Source organism: Alosa alosa, chromosome 22 (assembly GCF_017589495.1).
Source record: "Alosa alosa isolate M-15738 ecotype Scorff River chromosome 22, AALO_Geno_1.1, whole genome shotgun sequence".
Classification (NCBI taxonomy): domain Eukaryota; kingdom Metazoa; phylum Chordata; class Actinopteri; order Clupeiformes; family Clupeidae; genus Alosa; species Alosa alosa.
Window position 1 is genome coordinate 22,793,525 of NC_063210.1, and position 14,996 is coordinate 22,808,520.

A 14,996-nucleotide genomic window follows, 5' to 3' on the forward strand; every position below is an offset into this window, starting at 1 on the left:
TTAGACTAGTTTAGATCATATTTTGTGTGGACCACAAAGACCCAGTTGTTTTCCAAACTGACCCACTTGGTACGGAAGTTGAATAGGTAGCGTAGTGGTTAAGGGGACAGTGGTCCTTGTAATATAATTGATATAAGTGGCTTTGGATAGAAGCGTCTGCAGGGCAGCCGTAACAAGAGCAAAGTTGGACGATCTCAAGTCCCTGTACTGAGGGGGGGGTCTCTCATAGAACGTGTGTGTGCGCAGAGGGTGGGTGCGCTTGGGTTAGTTTTTCCTGGGATCTAGTTGGCACTGCTCCTGGAAAGCGGGAGAAAGTTTTCTGTTGACCTGTCTAGAAAGCATTTCCATTTTTAGTTTTTTTTTTGGTTCCTGCGTTCTTTCCCCTGCCAGTCATCTGAAACACATCTGTCCCGTGATGGATGTGGCACGTCCCGGCATAAGCAGGTCCTTTCCCTGGGACAGATCGAAGCATCTGGTTCTGCTCTTCTAGGACCGGGGCTGTAAATCATGACTAGATCCCCCTCTGTCCTCTAGTGAGTTACACCAGCCACCCAGGTTCCACACAGCCACCAACATGCAGTGATTGACAGAACTACTCAAGAGCTGGTATTTTGTGAAAGTACCTGATCCATTGGGCATCTGGAAATGCCTTTTGCCAAATGCGATGTTAGATGTCATATTGTATTTGGCGCACAAGGATCACAAAAGAAACATCTTTAATAATGTAAATTATATGAAATAGTCATTGTGAAATTAGGTACGTTTTTTTTTTTATTGCTATCCATACAAAACCACAATATGTACAATTTTAAACAGCAAAACCATTCACCAAATCTATAAAATCATAGGTGAGGTGTTTCTTGTAGTTGTATGCATTTTTTAACATTATACCTAAAGAGGTTTGTTCCACTTATCAGTAATGCTACTTAAATATCTGGGAGTACACATCTTTGAGGACTTGACCTGGACCACTCACATCCAAGCTCAGGTTAAAAAGGCCAGACAACAAATGTACCTCCTAAGACAAGTCTGGAAATTCAGGTTCCCCCCAGTGATTCTAAAAACCTTTTACCCTGAGGCCATAGAGCCACTGACCCAGTGCATCACAGTGTGGAAGGCTAACAGCTCAGAGAAGGACCATAATGCCTTGCAGAGAGTGGAGAGAGACTCTCTTCTAAACCGTCCGGTGGGGAAACCACTCCCCACGAAAACCAAAACAGTACACCCAACTCTCAAATGTATGGGGAACTAAAATCCTAATATGTGAATCATTCTATTACATTAACAGAGGAATGGATGAAGACTGAATGAAATAAAATTACATTAAACAAAATAATAATATAATAAAATTATTGTTTACAGTCGTTTCCTGCTAGGAAATGAAATGGATGAGGCGGCCATATATCAAGAATAGGTTGCATATATGCACTAAATGCTTACATGCACTACTTTTTCTTGCATATGTATATAATGCTTGCACGCACACCACTTTTTTTGCACATGCACATGAAAAGTTTGCACACACTACATTTTCTTCCACATGCCAATGAAAAGCTTACACATGTAACCCACAGGGAAAATAAATATTAGGATATTAAGTTAAATAGATAAGTTAATAAATATGCTAATACTTAAATATGTAAAACTACATCCAATATTTAAATAGTTGTTGAGAACTTTCAAGAGTTTATTTGTAGGCACTCTAACCCATAGAACATTAAGACTGGCTTACAGCCAATCACAGTTCATACAGGGGTCCCCGGGTTTTTGAGTAGTGCACGAGCGCTGCAATAATAATAGCGCTGGGAGTAACGTTAGTCAGACTGACTACAGGTGAACGGATCCAGATGTGAGAGATAATTTTGTAAATAAGCTATTTTCTTTTGGTATGCCAGTTGTCTATTCGGGAACTGTGTGTAATGAGTTTGTTTGTTTTGTAATAGTGTACAGACAAAAGTCTCATAAGTTAAGAGCTATAGTCGTGTGTAAGATAAGATATCACTTCAATATCTGACAAAAGGACCCTGAACAAACTGATCAACATCTTGGACAATGAGTGTCATCCACTCCACAGCACTATTGTTAAGCAGTAGATCCTGATCAGCTGGAGACACTGCTCACTGCCTTGCACAACAGACAGACTGAAGAAGTCATTTGTCCCCAGGGTCATTGAACTGTTCAATGCATCACTTAAGGGAAGAGGAGAAATAGACTTCTCCGCATAGTCTGTCTGCCTCTTAACCACCTCCATGTCTTGAACTGTCTGTCCACTAGCCACTTTACCATCGTCTTCTGCCTCACTGTTTATTAGCACATATGCACAACCCCTCCCTCCATGCCACAGCCGAACTGTGACCACACTTATACCTTTCTTAATATACTTATTTAGATATATAGACTTTATTCTTGCACTGTTTGACTTACTCATTTGCACCATCACCATGACACTCATTCACAAAGAGCACCTTACCTTACCTTATGCACAGAGGACCACAGGCTCAGTCCCTGCTTCAGTCATTGCAAGCGCACCTGATTGATTAATCACCCACTATGTGAATACTGTTTTTTCGAATTGATTTAGATTAAGTTTTATTTAGTATAATTTGAATTTTAGTATATTAGTATATTCTTTATCTTCTACAGTCCTTATTGCTTAGTTGTGTTTTTTTTTATATTATATACTTTTAATGACTTTTTCTGCTGTTAGTGAATGTGTGTGTGTATGTTGTCTGTATGCTACTGTGACCTTGAATTTCCCCTAGGGATCAATAAAGTATCTATCTATCTATCTATCTATCTAAGTGGCGTTGGTAGCAAGCTGTAAGCTAGCCAGTTAACGAGTTCGGTTAAGTGTCTGCTGTTCGCTCGACGATGGTGAAGGAAAACAAGATAGTGGTTTAGGCTACCGGGTGCCTTAGCTCAGGGGTTCCCAAACTTTTCCACGACAAGGCCCCCCAAATACCACTAGGTTCTGGCCAAGGACCCCCGTGATGTGTTATTAAACCCATCGACAATACTACGGCAAATGTAAAAATACATTAAGCTAATCCTAATAATTATTTTAGCCACAACCACATCGCGATGGAGCATACAGTGTGTAAAAAATGTATTTGGGGCAGTTGATACATGTACTACAGTATGTAGGGTAATGGCAGACATGTTCCAAGACACCAATGACACAACATACATGTAATATGTAATTGTACATACACACACACACATACAGCAGGGAAAATAAGTATTGAACACGTCAACATTTTTTTCAGTAAGGATGAATCCAATGAGGCTATTTGCATGACATTTTCATCAGACATTAGTATTAACTCGGATAATCCACCCATATAAAAAAATCCAAACATTAAAATCCATAAATTGAGTTATGTGTAATAAAGTGGAATGACACAGGAAAAAAGTATTGAACACGCTTGCTGAAATTTCTTAAATACTTTGGGGAAGAGCCTTTATTTGAAATGACAGCGTCAAGGCATTTCCTGTATGACGAAACTAATCAGTCGCAGTATTCCGGTGTGATTTTGGCCCATTTTTTTAAACAGATAGTCTTTTAATATTGAAGATTCTAGGGGTCCCTCTTGTGAATCCTGATCTTTAGTTAACTTCCTAAACTATTTAATTGGATTGAAGTCAGGGCCTTGATTTCCTTTTTCTGAGTTTCCTTTGCTGAATGCTTTCGATCATTGTCTTGCTGGAAGGTCTAGCCATGTCTCATCCTCATCATCCTGGTGGATGTAAAGATTCTCCCGGAACAAAATGACTCCATTCATCATTCCTTCAACTGTATGAAGTCTGCTAGTACCATGAGATGAAAAACAGCCCCACACCATGATACCACCACCTCCAAACGTCACTGTTGCTATGGTATTTTTAGGGTGATGCACAGTGCCATTTCTCCTCCAAATATGGTGTGTAGTATGACATCCAAAAAGTTCAATTTTGCTCTCGCTTGACCAGAATACATTCTATCAGTATTTCATAGGCTTGTCCAAATGTTGTGTAGCAAACTTTCAACGAGCTTCGACATGTTTTTCTTCAGTAATAGAGTCATGCGGGGTGAGTGTGCATAGAGGCCATGGCGGTGGAGTGCATTACCTATGATTTTCTCTGTAATAATTGTACCTGCTGCATCCAAGTCTTTCTGGAGCTTTCTCCAAGTGGTCCTTAGCTCTTGGCCTACTCTTCTGACAATCCTTCTGACTTCCTGGTTCGAAATCTTGCAAGGAGATCCTGTGCATGGCCGGTTAATGATGCAGTGATGTTCCTTCCACTTGCAGATAATGGCTCCAATACTACTTACTGGATGATTCTGAAGTTTTAAAATGCATCTGTAACTAGTTCCAACTAGTCCAAAACATGATATGTTTTGCAACAATAAGGTTGCAAAGGTTTTGCGAGAGCTCTTTGCTTTAACCCATCATGAAATGTTTCTTGTGTGACACCTTGGTAACGAAAAACCTTTTTATAGCCCATCAGTATGTACTAAGCCAGCTTATATTAATTTGCAGATAGGAGGGATAATTACTCTCTAACTACTTATAGATTCCAGCTTGTTCCTTGCCATTCCTTGCCTTTGTGTACTGCTTTTTCTTAGAATGTTCAATACTTTTTTCCTGTGCCATTCCACTTTTTTACTTTAATTTTACTTTACTTTAATATGTGTGGATTACCTAAATTAATACTAATGTCTGGTGAAAATTTCATGCGAATAGCCTCACTGGAAGTATATTTACTGAAAAAAATGTTGACGTGTTCAATACTTATTTTCTCCGCTGTACATGTACAGTACACACACACACATGATATCAAATTGATATATTGGATATCATATTTTTTTATATATTTATATATTTGTTTTTATTTAATGTATGTATTTATATGTAATGTACTGGTCAATTGTAAAATACCCATATCTCAGCCGGTCCCATTTGAATTTCAGGCGACTCCACATGGGGGCCCAACCCAAGGTTGGGAAACAATGCACTATACTACAAGGAGTGAACTATTCAGAAATCTCTCTTATTAACCCCTTTTACACTGCCAAATTTCACTGTCGAATTCGCAGAAGGCCTCCTCTTTTTACACAAGGCGGGACAAAGTGTCTCTCCAATTTTACCACCAGGCAGGGTAGACATTTTGGTGAAACGATTCATTCCGGTGTTCTGTTATAACTGTGTTAAGGTGGAATGGGGGGATCTGGACGGGCGTTTTGATGACATTGCATATGTCTAAACCACCACAGGAGAGTTCAAATCTTACTGATCAATAGCAATAGCAGAGACGGCACATTACGACAATCTTTAAATCCACAAAGCTTTCAGTCATTTAAAGGCTGCTAGAGTTGACTGTAAGTTGGATCGGTTGGAATGCAATCAGTTGCCATATAGGTTATCCACATTGACTTCCACAAACTAAGTTGAATAGCCTTAACACTTGTTTTGCCATCACCCCAGGCTGTACCATTTCAATGGGGTCTTCTTCCATGTCCAGGGGATTACTGAAGTGAAATAACTGAGACAATTTCAAAAATGTACTCATGCTAATTAATTAATATTTGAGCATGTGAAAAGAATAGAATTAAATCTCTGGTTTACTGGCGGAAATCTAAAAGAGAATAAATGGCAATATTAAAAAGTGTTTTTTCCCTTCACTAAATCTGAGTTGTCAATGATGATAGGTAATCTTGGTTTGTTTCCCATTTCTACCTCTATGCTGGGTTTGTATCCAATTCCTATTGTCATTTCTATCCTACACTTATTTAAGGTTTGTTGGCCGCTGTGGGAATTGCCAAACCAATATCACAATATCTGTCCAAAATTGTTGGGTATCCATAGGACAACAATACAAATCAATCAGGGACTGTGAATGTTATTACATATATCGTACTTTTGACATTGACATATCACCCAAAGTAATTTGACTCTGTGATATATTATCATACCTTGGGCCGAAGGTAGAGGTTAGACCTCAGTAATGCTCCCCTTCTTTGGATGTCTGTGGGACAGTCTTCCGTTAAAGGCATGGCTTCCCTTTGCCCATTGACCATGCAGAGGTCGAATTCATCAGGCACTTCAGGAACATTGTCCAGAAGTGCCTGACAAAATTGTTCAGGGCTGAGGTGCAGAGCCACTACCACACTACTACATTACATTACATTACATTACATTACATTTGGCTGACGCATTTTTAACCAAAGCGACTAACAACATGGTAACAGTTAAGTTTTAAAGCAATTCTCTCAACAATTTTAAGACAATTTAAAAATGGTATAGAATACAGTAAGAACTAGATGTACCGCATAGCGGTACAAAATATGACCGCCGCTCAGTCCTGTACATCCGTTCCGCGAAAATAAATCACACTTCAATTTGTCTCCATATTTTACTCCATCCCCACTCTTGAAACTTTTGTGTATGCTTGTTTTGGCATGCCTGAGTGTGTGTGTGGGTTGCACAGAAAGTACCCTACTGGTGCTGAAAAGGTGAATAGATTGTAGAATAGCCAAAGAAGATGTAGAATTGTTATAAAACCTTTAAAATCTCTAAACAATCACAAGTAGGGCAGTTTATCACAGTTCATCCATTGCAACTGGATTGATGAAAGGTCACTTACACCTGTAGGCTACATTGTATTTGGGAAAAGCAAAAGGTATCAGCATAATGTTATTTATTTATTTATTTTTTATGTATTTATAAACAAAACATCTCTGTCAGTTCCATGCCGTTTTCAACAGCTATCAAAAACAAAGGTCATTTTGGATGGATGGATTTTTTTTGTGAATGTTTCTTCTTCTACATAAGATTTTAGTCATCTTTAGTTCATGTAATACTTTATTGTCAATGCACAAATTAAGTAACAGTAGTCTGAAACGTTATTGTTAATGCACAAATTAAGTAACAGTAGCCTAGTCTGAAACGAAATGCTGTTTTACATCTAACCAGTGGTGCAAATAACTGACATGTCCAAATGGGCCTTGATGAAATGCGCCGCTAGACTGTTCATACACATTTTAACGGGCCAAAGTTGAAGAGCTTTTGTCCGTTATTGTTAGTGCAAATATAGGCTGATTCATGTTCCCTTGCATTGTTTAACTGAGGTCCATGGCTAGTCTGGCTTTCATCAGACCAAGCTCAATCTTTTAAGAAATCAAAAATAAATAGCGGGCAGATCAGGCTGGGTTCACCCAGCCTAGTCCATAGGCACCGATATTGTTTAATTTTCCCATTGAGATATACACGCTCTGGCTATTCTAAATGCAAAAATGCATCAGGGAGTTATGACAAAATGCTAACTAACAAACTAGATCCTAATAGAAAGTTGTTAGCTTCCCTAAGCTACAGGTAGGATTATAAGGTAGGCCTATTGACAACATAAATTGTCAATAGGCTATGCTGGCTTTACACAAATAAAATCTCCTTTGGAAACCAATGGCTTCGCCTTACAGTATCAAGCGGACTTAAACTGTCATATCGCGGGCGAAAAGTTGTAATAACATTCAATGTAGCTCCATGAGTCAAGGAAAGCGAATGAAGTAGCCACTTCTAAATGGGACCCACTACACAGTAGCTTAAGGTGTTTTGCTAAAGCAGCCATAATGAAATGAAGGTGTCATTGTTTGGATACTTCACACACGTGCTTTTAATTTCACAGACTACAACTACCAAGCTGTAATCAAAGCACATCGATTCCCCTCTCACACCCTGCACGCAGAAAAACAAAATAAACAGGCGCCTCAGTCTCACGCATGTATAGGCAAAACTGTATCAGACCGGTGTAACGTTGGTAAATCTTCCATTGCACAGAATGATTTTGTAGCACGTGCAATAAATGACAGTCGAAAGATACAAACAGTGCTGCTATACATTTGCTTTTGGTATAACCGCATTTATAGTTTTCTACAAATGCAATAAATCAAATGCCTCCATCACTCAACCAACGCTAACGGTAACATTACCTAGGTCCTTATTGATATTACAAGATTAACGTACCTGCAGTAAAAACCAAGCATGTCCGATAAACATCCTCAGATTTATTTCGCTTCAAGAAGAAATGGGAATTACACTTCATGTGAACATCGCCCTATCCTTATTAGATGTTCGCTGCGGTAAATTACAGTCCTTGTATGAACCGGCCCATTGTTTTTCCAACCCACTTTTAACTTCCATCAAAATACGCACGCTCACTGCAACGATGCGCCATCTAGTGGACAAACGACTACTTCTCGCCAAGACTGAAAATGCAGCCATGATGATGATGATGATGAATATTTATTTTGGCTTTCTTTTAATCCTACTGATTTTCATTTTTTACCGGGGCAAATCACAAATGAGTGATTATGAGCCAGGTTGATGTGGGCCCTGAGACCAACATACCATAAAAGATTCACAGAGAACTGTGTCTGCCCTACCCTCCTTTCGGGGTCCAGTCCAGCGGGGCTGCAGATGAAAACGAAAAAATGACGGGTTCCATGCTATCCATGTGGGGTACATGCTCACCAAGTTTTGTGTACCCGGTCTTTCAGTGTCCCGAATCCTTGTTGGTGCGCCACTAAATGTACACATAAATTATTTTATTGTAAGGCCCCCATGAACGAAAGTACACAAAACTTGGCATGCATTCAGAGGGTGTCATAATGATCCTACACTTTTAATTTCGTGCAGTTTTGACCTTGTCAGCCAGAGATATTGAGATGAACACCTAATTTTTTGCTTTTTAATTTTTTAACTAGGTGGCGCTATACATGAAATAAGTGGTAATGGGATGGGTTGACATGCCCCTTAAGACCAACATACAAAAAAAGGTGGACCTCCTAGGCCCTACGGTTCTCGAGATATTCACAGAAAACTGTCTCCGGCCACCTACAGGCCAGTTGGTGTAATATAACAGAAATTCATTTATTGTGTGGCCCCCATGAACAAATTCCACCTAAACTTGGCGTGCATTCAGAAGGTGTCAAAATGATCCTACACTTCCAATTTAGTGCAGTTTTGACTATGTTAGGTCACAGATACCTACAATTACAACACCTCATTTTTACTTTTTTTTGTGTTTAACTAGGTGGCGCTATACATGAAATTAGTGGTTATGGAATGGGTTGACATGGCCCCTTGAGATCAACATACAAAAAAAAAGGTGGTCCTCCTAAACCTTACGGTTCTCGAGATATTCACAGAAAACTGTGTCTGCCCTACCCTCCTTTTCTTCGGGGTGCAGTCCAGCTGATGGGGCTACAGATCAAAACGAAAACGATGGTTCCATGCTATCCATATAGGGTTACATGCCCACCAAGTTTTGTCTACCCCGGTCTTTCAGTGTCCCGGAATCATTGACGGAAATTTGGACATGCTAAAAGAAAAAAAAAAAAAAAAATCTGACTAAACCTATATGACCGATTACATAAGCTGCTTGGCGTCATAATAAGTAAATGCCAGTGTGTGCCTTTTTAAACAGTTGAGTGTCAGTTCAAGACGGCTGGTAAGTGCTAGCATCAGCAAGACTTGTTGTAAGTGGTGCTATGAGAGGAGATGTTCTCTAAAGAGCTGGGTCTTCAGGAGTTTTTTGAAAATGGAGAGGGATGTGCCTGCCCTTAGGAACTGGCAGTGTGTTCCACCAACGAGGAACAACAGATGAGAACAGTTTGGATTGGCTTGAGCGTACCGGTGGTAGAGCTAGACGTCGTTCGTCTGAGGAGCGCAGAGGTCTGGAGGTAGCGTATGTCTGTATGAGGGCATTCAAGAAGGTGGGAGCAGAACCGGAGACTACTTTGTAGGCAAGGGTTAGAGCCTTGAACTACTACTACATATACAGGCCTCTGTGGCATCTGTGAACAGACACAAATACAGAGGTAAATATCACTATAAATTTTAGATCATTAGGCTCATACTATGTGAAAAGACATTTTATCTCTGTTGTTAGTGGTAGGCTAAAAAACAAACAAAAAACAAAGAATATGACCATTTCTGGAGCTGCAGCCAATCGTGGTGCAGCGGCGCAACTTTAAAAGTGTGTAAAAGACTTTGTGAAAGTTGTCTGAAATTATAACAGAATTGTTAACAGAAAACAGAAACAATTGTTAAACAGAAACAATTATTAACAGAAAACAGAAACAATTGTTAACAGAAAACATGCAAAAATAGTTGAGTTATTGAAATCTATTCACCTTATCACCTTATGTCAATTAGTCTACATTAGTATTGATGAAATAAAGTCATCATGATAGTTGTACAAGTTGTCAGAAATTTGTGAAATCAGAAAACATATTACAAAAAAAGTTTTTGTAGGTCAGGCCTGTCAGAGTGCCTTTATTAGTTATAAATGTGTGGTAGCCTCTTTTAAATCTCTGATACTGGTGTAGCCAGTTGTATGAGGCAGCGTAGTGTTGCAGCATGTGCTCCAGAAACATTGCCCATCCGTTCAGTGTTCAGTGTAACTCTGCTGTTAGGTTGGCACTGCCTAGGTTAGGCTATACAGTTCCTGGGGTCTGTTTCCCCAAAAGCATAGTTGCTAACTATGATAGATAGCAACTACCTTGGTAGTGTCACTGCCAAATGTGAGTCCGTAAATTTGAGTTATGCATGCACAAACACTTAAGCTTTATATTGTCACATATCACATTTTTAATTTTGGAAAATTAAAAATGAAGAGCATATTTGTTACTGTAGCTCTTACTAAAATGTGACCGAAATACAACCGAATATCAACACCGTATTTCTGTATCGTTAACGTATCTGTAACGTATGACTCAAATATTGTCAACTCAGATTTGGCAGTGACGCTACCACAGAAGATCCATCGTAGTTGGCAACTATGCTTTTGGGAAACGCACCCCAGCTAAGAAATAACACTCTGGACACACTCAACAGAGGACCAGTTGGCCAGGTAGATTTTCAGTCAGATTTATCAATGGTGGTTGAATAAATGGAAAGATATTTGAAAACCAGGTCAAATAACAGGTTTGTCCAAGAAACATTAAAGGGACACCAGGCAAGCTTGATGCTTTTACTCTACGAAACTCCCCCTCACTCGGTCTAAAGCCCTTTTCCTTTTCTTTGCATCTTCCGTCAAAGGGTTTTCGCAGCTTCTTCGCCGGCTCTGCCATTATACACACGTTTGCAACCAGTGTTGCCACAGTTACCTTGAAAAAGTAATCTGATTACTGATTACTCCTTTAAAAAGTAACTTAGTTACTTTACTGATTACTTGATTTTAAAAGGAACTAAGTTAGATTACAAGTTACTTTAGTTACTTTCAGCAGCTGCCGACAACACCCCCACCGCCTCAACATAAAAATGATAACCGGTTTTGCCAATACTCACTATACTGGAAGTGCATTTTAACAGTAATGTCAACAATGTATAGCAGACATCCCAACCTAACCTACTTAGATACTGAAATTCACATGTTTGTTCAATAATGTCTAGTCAGTACACCAAATAAGGAAGGCCTAGGCCTAGAAGGTAGTTTGGCCTTTTCATGTAGCCTTGGCAACTAGCCATCTAGTATAGGCCTAATATGCAAATGAAATTACACCTCAACAAGTCTTTTGCAATCATTTAACCCGCCGTGAGCAATACTAAAGTCACTGGTACAAACAGTGCAGTGTGCAAGACTATCATTATGTTTTACTCTATGAGACAATTGGGTACACTTTTAAGATAAGATAAGATAAGATAAGATAAGACTTTATTGATCCCACAGCTGGGAAATTTACTTGTCACAACAGCCCAGTAGTATTTAAATAGAGAGTAAGAAAGTTGTATACAGTATGCCCAGCATACAAGCACACCTAAAAAAACAAAAATCACACAGTGATTGCAACACATTAGGGTTTCACCAATACTTTGAGGCAGAGTGAACCAATATATATGGTGAATAAAAAAGCTTCACATCACATGTACAGTGGAAAATGCACATATTAATAATGAAGTTCAGACACTACATTAACATTACAAATTTTCATGACAGTAGTGTTATACATTCTGATGGCAGATGGAATAAAGAGACTGCGAAAAGCCCTTCTTACATGATGGGTGAAGTAGTCTGTTACTAAAAGAACTGCTTTGCGCAGCCACTGTCCCATGAAGTGGATGAGAGGAATTGGCCATGATGGATGCCAATTTGTCCAACATCCTCCTCTCCCCAACCACCTCAACAGGCTCTAGTTGGCAGCCCAGGACAGAGCCGGCCCTTTTCACCAGCTTATTTATTCTCTTCCTGTCCCTCTCAGAAAACCCACTCCCCCAACAGACTACAGCATAAAAAATAGCTGACGCCACAACTGTGTCATAAAAAGTCCTTAATAATGACCTGCACACACCAAAAGACCTCGGTCTTCTCAGCAAGCGGAGACGACTTTGGCCCTTCTTGTACAGGGCATCTGTGTTTTGGGACCAGTCTAGTTTATTGCTAAGGTGAACACCCAGGTATTTGTAGACTGATACCACCTCAATGTCTATTCCCTGGATGTTCACTGGTGCAACTGATAATGCCTTACGGCTGAAGTCAATCACCATCTCCTTTGTCTTACTGGTGTTTATCTGCAGATGGTTCTTTCCACACCATTCAACAAAACTGGTGATGACCCCCTTTACTCCAGATCATTCCCCTTCTTAACACAGCCATTTTTTTGTGTAGTCACATGTGAAATAGGTTTCACATTTTTTGTGTAGTCTGATGTGAAATAGGTCTTAAATGTTCCTTTTTGAGGGGCACTGACTCTGCCATGACGCTCCTGTTCCTAGATACACTGACTGAACTGATTAATTAAGTTCGGGAGAAAAGAGATATAAGCCCACCTACACTGAAAACTGATTGGATGATTTAGCAAAACAGACCAGGATGCTCTCTGTCTTGGATGCAATTCAGGCACACAAGCACCACTCCTCTCTCTCTCTCCCTCTCCTTTGTGTGCGCGTTAAACTCAGATGCACACGCGATTTGAAGTCCAGTCTGGCTTGCGTGCTCTTCTTCGCTCTAGGTTCCGGGAGATTTTATGTAGGCTAATTTGCGGGCGTCAGGAGGCCATTATCCATATGTGGGAGACTCCCAAAACGTCGGGAGACTTGGGATGTCTAGCTAGACAACATTTTGTCGCCAGCACAGAATGTACAATGTACCTTAATGTTGTCATGTTTAGCTGACACAAACTCAAAATAATGACCTGTATAGGGGTGTTTCTTCAACTCCGGGCACTTTTGGCCTTTCAACTTTTAGAATAATAATTATCTCCAAACACACATTCAAAATCATTGATACACTCATTAATATGTTTTGAAACAAAGTATGATACTGGGCACAATTGCATGACATGGAATATTGTTATTTTTTATCAGTTCGTAAGGGAAAAATGTCATTTCCACCACACCTCAAATTATGTCCTTTATTTGCAGATTATACAATATAATTCATTATGTTACATTATATATCAGTTACCATGTCTATGACTACCTAATCATACCACATAACAAATCCTAAGACTTTGTGAACTAAATGTATATTGCTTGAAGTCGCTCGGTACAATGAATTATGTTTTTCACAATCAAAAATGCTCTTTATTTAAAGTATACATAAATTATTAAAGTCACTCACATGTTTTTCTATTAATAATGAAGTATGGATTATAGTTTCTGAAAATAGTCTATGTCACCTGGAATTATGTTTTATTCCCTTAAAACATATGTTGTGATGGTCATTTCATGGTGGAAATGACATTTCATCACTGTCTTGCTGACTTTGTGGTGGAAATGACCTCACTTTGTGGTGGAAATGACTGTGATGGAAATGACATTCTCACAGTTTTCAGCCGTATATAATCACATTCCATTGCCATACCCAGATACTTTTGGAGATAGGGCACAATGTATCCAAAATACACACAACTATGCTTTTTTTTTAACTTCTTTTGCATATTTTGACAAAGTTACAGCTGTGGTATGTGTTTATTTAACTCTTTCTTGCAACAAACATGGTACAAAATCATCTAGGTTTAATTTGTCTTTAGTGTATTTTAACAGTTAAAGGTTACAAGTCTGGGTTGGGGACAAGCTCAAAACAGCCAAATCCACTGATAAAAGCCCCTCTAAGAGCAGTAAATCAGAATATATAGGTATGATACATTTTTTATAGGATGCTGGTGATCTGGCCTTTGCAAATTGACATGATCGAAACAAAAATATTATGTTTTTCCACAAAAACAACCACAAGGACACAAAAGTGCCTGTAGTTGGAGAATCACCCATAGATAAAATGTGCATCTCTCTCCTCCCTCCATTGTTGTTTACGTTTGTGTCGCTGCGTGGTTTTACATGTGAGTTGTCCTCATGCTGAAAACGTGAGCATAGCCTACATGACGTTAATCCCCGAGACAAGAAGAAAGCAAAGAATATAGGCTTTCTTTTTTACTAAGGAAAATGACAAAAATAGTAACGCACAGTGACTTAGATAAGTAACTTTAATCTGATTACTGGTTTGTAAATAGTAGCGCGTTAGATTACTCGTTACCGAAAAAAGTGGTCAAAATAGACTAACGCGTTAGTCATTTTGTCTATCGCAAAAAGACGCTTCCGGCTACTTTTTGGAACAATACGATGGCAGCTTTTTTTTTCAAACTGAAAAAGCGGTCTGCACAACTTCTTGTGTCAGAAAAAGACGCTTAGTCTGAACGTACCCTAACGCCTTACTGGCATCACTGCTACTAACCGTGTGGGAGGTGGTAGTGCAGTGGTTAACGAGCTGGGCTAGCTTGCAGTAGCCTGAAAGTTGTCGGTTTCCACCGTTGTGCCCCAAGTTGCTCCGGGGACAATGTGATCCCTTGTAATATAGCTGACATATCTAAGTCACTTTGGTCAAGAAGCTCTGAGACAGTGTTATGGTGCCATCTAGTGGTCAACAGGAGAACATGAGAGGAGACTACTAACCTGCGCACCTGAGTAGGAGACAGTTATGGTGCCATCTAGTGGTCAACAGGAGAACATGCCCTGAGGAGA